The sequence below is a fragment of the Nematolebias whitei genome, chromosome 23 (genome assembly GCF_014905685.2).
Source record: "Nematolebias whitei isolate Nwh7 chromosome 23, NemWhi1, whole genome shotgun sequence".
In the NCBI taxonomy this organism is placed as follows: Eukaryota; Metazoa; Chordata; class Actinopteri; order Cyprinodontiformes; family Rivulidae; genus Nematolebias; species Nematolebias whitei.
Genome location: NC_056520.1, coordinates 10,047,843 through 10,054,374, shown reverse-complemented (window position 1 = coordinate 10,054,374; position 6,532 = coordinate 10,047,843). Strand labels below are relative to the sequence as shown.

General features: G+C 39.5%; 1 pseudogene; it reads right to left on the bottom strand.

Annotated features, from left to right (window-relative positions):
- Nucleotides 1-1,254: 1,254 nt before the first annotated feature.
- LOC119429111 lies at nt 1,255-1,390 on the bottom strand (annotated as a pseudogene).
- Nucleotides 1,391-6,532: the final 5,142 nt, after the last annotated feature.

Below are 6,532 nucleotides of genomic sequence, written 5' to 3'. Positions count from 1 at the left end.
CCAGAGATCTACATGACAAAGATCTCACTAATCCCACTGAAGTCTAAATACCTTCTGCAGACCATCTTTATTAGCAGAAATGAGATCAGGTGTCCTAATTGCCTTTGCCAAAGAAGTCACTTGTTAATACTTAAGATGAAACTGTTAAGGAAATTGTATTTTCTGCTTGTTCCTTTATTAAAGATTGTCCACATACTATCTGTTTTGGCAGAACTGTGTGCACTCATGCCATGTTAGTAAACCAGGAAAAAATGTACCTGAAAATTTGTGACTTTCACATTTTTAGAGCCCCCAAATTTTGTAATTTATTAATACGACAATAAACTCATTACAGACATTGACAGGTCCAATATAGTAGTCAATACAAAGTGTACTATCAAATTTAAAAAGCCATGCTTTTTAATTGTGTTTTTGAAAATCCATACATCTAATGTGCATTAAAACCTTTGAAAGTCTGTTTTAAAGTCCATACGTTGGGATAGAATCAAAAATATTAGTCGAACATCTGGTTAATGCTAGGTGTTTGAGAATTTAAAGGTCTGTTTATTCTGATGACGTAGCCATCACAAATTGGCAACATTTACACCAAAAGGGTTAAGATACTGCTACGGACTACAGAACGTATTAAAATTAGCCTTAATACTTAGTTAGCTCATAGGTCATGGATATACTGCTGCCGCCAAGCTCCACACAGGACCTCAATACCCTGCTTTAATAAAAACAAACCACAATTATCGCAATTTTGTGCATGTACAAAACTGCAGTGGCCCTTTTACATGGGTAATACAAAGTCCTCTATATTCTTAAAACATGGTTGAAGACCTTGTCTTGACACTGCAACCATCATTCATGTTCTGCTGATTTCTAATGGCGTAGTATAGTCATGATCCAAGAAAGCCTAAATCCTGGCAGACTTACTGTATGTACCAAGCTCCATCTTTTAAAAAAAAGGCAAAGTAAATGGAAAAATGAGATTGCTTTAAACTGTTATGACTTGAATTACTTATGGTCTAAAGTCATTATTAAACTGGATGGGGTTACCAATTACAATTTTTTCTGTGCATGGTTGTAGGGGGAGCTGATGTCTATCTCCAGTGTTCAAGAGGAGAAAAATACCCTGGACAGTCTGCCATACAGTCACAGGTCCACATGAAGACAAGTCAGACAACCATTCACACTCTCTCCTAGTGCCAAGAGTTACCAATTAACCCACATGCATGCTTTTTGTCTGTGGGAGGAAGCCGGAGTCGCTGGGGAAAACAATTTTCACAGTCGAGATTCCCACATTTAGGGAATTTGCAAAGGTCAGCACAGCCTGAGTGCAATGGCTGAGCCTCACCCTGGGTGAACCACCTTCATGATCATGGGGTCTTCCCTGCCAGGTAAGTATAGCACATGTAACATAATCATAGAGAAAACCTGCAAACTCCACCCAGAAAGGCCTTAGCCGTGATTGAACCCACAATCTTCTTATTACAAGTCTAACTTGTAATAAATGAAAGTTTTGGTCATGAGTCCAAGGCCTTTTCCCCTCACTCAACATTTAATAGAAAAATATAAAGGAAAAACCACACCGCAAAGGACACAATGATAAAATTTCTCCAGCAAGTACACACTCCGTTTCGATAGTCGCAGAGTCGGGGTCTTGGCTCTCACTTTTTTTCCTGGATGAGAGGGCCTCTTAATCTTTGCTACTAATGCTTTCACTCTGCACCTGTGTATAGCCTGCAGCTAAATGCTGTGAGTTAATGTCCCATTTTTCTATCAGTGGTTCCCGGAATCAAACGTCCAAATGATTATCTTTTTATTTTTGGGCAGCACAACAACTTAATGGTTAGCACTGTTGCCTCACAGCAAGAATGTCCCCAGTTTTGTCCCGAGTTTGTATATTTTCCTTTTGTTTATGTGGGTTTGCTCTGGGTACTCTGGTTTCCTCCCACAGTTCAAAAAATGCATGTTTAGGCTGCCTTCAGGCCCAGGACTCTCTTGCAAAAGAGATCTGGTATCTCAGTAGGATTCACCTGGTTAAACAACAATTAATTACAATACAAAAAACACTGTCATGTAATTCTCCTTATGTTGGGTAAACACGTCTAATTATATTGATAATGTTAATCTTATAATATGGCATAAATGACTCTTTAAAAAAAATACACAAACTAGAATTTAACCAAAGGTCAAGAGTTCATTACCACAAGCTGACAAAACAGGCAGGTTTAGGGAAGTGTCTCAATGGGCTGGGACTTGGTTAGACTTGGTTGATTAGGTGGTGACTAAAAATTGGTAGAAACTGTGCTTTTTCAACTGGTGTCCCACTGAACTCAGTGTTTGCAACTCAACTTACAGCTTGCAATGTTGTATTCTAGGCCATGTAGTCAAGATTGTCTTGTTTTGTACCCATCTTGGCAAATGCTCCCATATTTATGGTTTAATCTTCTAGAGTACAATTCTAAAGTGAAGACAGGCTGATTTTGACTTCTTTTTTTTTTCCAAAAATGATTTACCATCAGAGTGGGTTTTACTACATTAGACTTGTGTCCTGTCCTGGGTGTACCCCACCTTTTGCTTAATGTTGCTGGAGATAGTTCCCTTGTGACCCGGAAAGGAAAAAGCAGGTGAAGAAAATGGATGAATAAATCAATGGACAGGGTTGTTTTTAGCCCTGGACATTTGCCTCAGGTGTTTTCTGTCAAAGAGGAACTCCAGTACAGCTTTCAAAATACATCTGTGGCACTCTGAATACGGGTTGAAGATGCCCACAACAACTGAGTATTTCGAGAGAAAAGTTGTTGCACTTGTTCAGAACTCAATCGAAATGGCTGCAAACTCTGTTGCTCACTTCAAGAAGTTGAGAACCACTGTGGAAGTTCATGAGACTCAATCCAAAATGCTGTTCACCAAACAGTTGCAGGGACATACCTATTGTATAGTGGTATCCCTACAGGGACAAGGTTTCTGTGGACAGCAAGTACCATCATTGTTCAAAACATATTGCAGTTCCTTTATGGACATTTTTTTAATACCATAAACACACGCCTATTATATAATGGTACTGGTATTTCTTTATTATTGCGTTAACTATCCATCCATTATCTTTTACCTGCTTCTTATTTTTTGGGTCACGGTGGTCACTGGTGCCAATATCTAGGCCTGTCACAATAACAAATTTTGTTGGGCGATTAATTGTCTCAGAAATTATTGCGATAAACGATAACATTGTTTGAAATTTGGCAATAATTAGTAATTATTGTTAAAAATAAGAAGAAATGTTGGTTAATTTGTTTTGAGTGTAGTACCTCTTTTGACCACCGGATGGAAGTATGAGACTGTTTGAACCCAAGGATGGATAGTGAGGGAGCGATCAGCGTATCTCTAGGAAAAAAGTGGGAGGGAGGCCTCTTGACGTGACATGAGCTTTCTCTTTTTGGTTCTCAAAATGGCGGACGCTCGGTGTGGTTTGAGCTCTTCAGCATAGCATTTTTCACGCAAAGCTTTTAATAAAAACTCTTTAAACAAGTTCTCAGCTTCTTTTTGCAGAGAAAAACTTTTTTACACAAAGGCACAGGTTTCAACCGTGAATTATGGAGCTTCGACAAGACGGAGGTTCAAGTAACATCCAGAAACACTGTGCAAACGTGAATACTACTGTAAAGGTTTGAGATTAGCTAATGTAGCATTGTTTTAGCACTGGTATGTCATTTTCGAAGGAGTTGTTTTACAAGCCTGAAAAACAGAATAAAAAAACTTGCACTCATGTGGCTAGGCATCAACCTGCCTGGATCAAGACTTATGGCTCTTCCTCCATGCTCCGCCATGACTGGTGTCAAGGCTGGTAAATTACTACAGATAACTATTTGATAGAACATCACTTCAAAGTTGAGTGGACTATCACCATGTTTCATCCAGATATTTTAACAGCCTGAAAATTAAAAACAATGTAATAAACAGTGAAATGCACAAGGGTGCTCCGGCTTATGCGTTCGATTCAAAATGTATCAACGTGGGGTTTTTTTTGTTTGTTTTAAGAGAAAACTGCGGAGGCAGAGAAAAGCAACTCACCTGTAACGCACCTGGAGCTCATTAAAAGATGTGATGCACATCAGAAAGAACATTTAAAAATATGTATTTCATAATGACTGATAAAGAAGCAGGTATTTTGTGTTTACTTGAGCATACTTTGTTCTGCATCGCTTCTTTTTGTGTAGCGGTTACATGTGTTTGACTACTGATGTGTGTCACTCCAACACCGACATTGAATGGAAGGATGTTAAAGACAGATGGCTGATTTTTCAAAGCATAAAAAGTCCATCCTTTTTCTTTACCCACTTTATGGGGAGATGTCTCTGGCAGTCATTGGGCGAAAGGTGGAATACACCCTGACGAGATCGCAAGTCCATCAAACGACGCCATACATTCATGTTATAATTTAAATGTAGCCATCATCAGACCCCAGTGTGAACAGTTTACAGTCGACCTATATGCGCAGAAAAAGACGTGACGTTTACAGAAATATAGCTGCTACACATCAGCATCTGTTTAAATTCTGAAGTTTTTGTACATCCGGGACGACTAAATAATCGGCCATGCTTGTTTCGTCCAGTATTTACATTTGATCTGGCCACTTCCTGTCTATTCAGATTCTAAATTGCACTTTGGTAACAGCAGCAAAGTACTAAAGGTTGAGGCGAGATATAAACTCAAGTATCAATCCAATCAGGCTAGTATCAATACGATACGACACCAGCATAGGTACCATATGTTGGTGTAGATTCTCAGTCATCCAGGTCATGACAAATCTAAAGTGTAAGCAGAAAAGAAAGCAACTGGATTTGTTTTGTAGCTGACATGCAGTTTTAAGCTTTTCTGGATTGATGCGTATACGTCTACCGCAACGATGTAAAAGTTTGTTCAAAAGACTTCAGTCACTTTGAAAAGATATGTATCCAATTTAGTACCATAGACGAAATATACGCAAATATCGGATTTGCCTTTTTCAGAGCGTCTTAAAAAAGGAGTTGCAACACCTTGAGGTGCATTGAATCGTTAACTGAAGAATTATAAATCAAATCAAGAGGTCAACCAAAGCCTTGGCAGATATACCGTGTTAGAAAATCAACTTTTCATTATGGCTGTTCCTACCTGTGCTGTTACCATGAATTGTGAACTTGGAGTCCATGTCATAGACATTTAACTTTTGGACAACTTTCCTTGTAGGACAGTTCCAGTTCAAACTATGCCCCCTCCATTTTCTTATTGTCTGACATTAAATCAGACTAAATTACAGTGGTCCCTCGCTACTTCACGATTCGACTTTCGCGGACTTGCTCTTTCCTGGTTTTTCAATGATTGTCAACTTTAATATTACTCACGTGATTGCAACTGTACGAGATAAAAAAGTTAACCAAACAAATACTTGGGACAGGCTCCGCCATTTTGTAGTTTTCTTTCAATAAGCCTACACTCCATCTCCAGTCAAAAGAACTATGTTACCCAGAAGCCAACAGTGCACTTCCCAGAAGCCAACAGTGCTTCCTGTCGCTGCTTTCTGCCAAAATGGAGGGAAAGTTTTTTTGCAAATCTACGCTATTAAGCTCACAGAACTGGCAGGAAAGTTGCAAATAATCCTGAAGCTGATACTTCAGTTTGTAGTAGTACCTTCACTTGTGAGTACCTGGGCTTGATCCGGACTCAGTCTGACTCGGATCCTGGGGGCTGCAGGGGACAGACAGCGGCAGGGTTCAGCCTGGTTCTGGTCAAGCGGTGCTAGTCTGGACTGGGCCAAAGTGGTGGACTAGATCAGTGTTTTTTAATGTGGGGGCCACGGCCCCCTGGAGGGCCGCCAGGGGGCACTGGGGAATCCCCTGAAAGCTGGAGAGAAGATGATAAAAAAAGCAAAAATAAAAAATAGTTATTATAATAATAATAAATTGCACACTAGGGCAATCTGTATCTGTCATTTCGAGATAAACACGCTTAGGAGAGGTTAGATTTCTTTTATTTTGTTCTTCCGGTCAACAGTTTGTTGAAAAGTTGTTGTTTTTTTCCCAGTGGGAATATAATAGTGTTTAAACATGTTAGTTAATAACATTTTTATGCTCAGCAGCTGTAATACTAAATTGAATATAGTGAGTAAAAGTTAACATTCTAAAAGTTGAAGTTTCTTTGCATATTTTGTAGCATTGTTTGTGGGTATGCAAGGGGGCCTTGGTCAGAAGTTAATGCTGTTTTTTTTGGGGGGGGGGGGGGGCATGGCACAGAAATATTTGGGTTGGGAACCCCTGGACTAGATCATGGGCAGCCTTGTACGTGGAGTGTCCTTCCTGAAGCAGCAGCACGTGCACATCAACCTGGACGGGGCGGTGGACTGGTTAGTACTGTACTCATAAAATTTACTGTACTCGTAAAATTTACTGTACTCGTAAAATTTAGCAGCAGCTACTGTGCAGTGCATACAAGTATGTTGTTAAAATTACACAAGTTTAAGAGTTAAGAACATTGCAAGAGTGTGGGGAAGGGTTTATAAAGCCTTTAT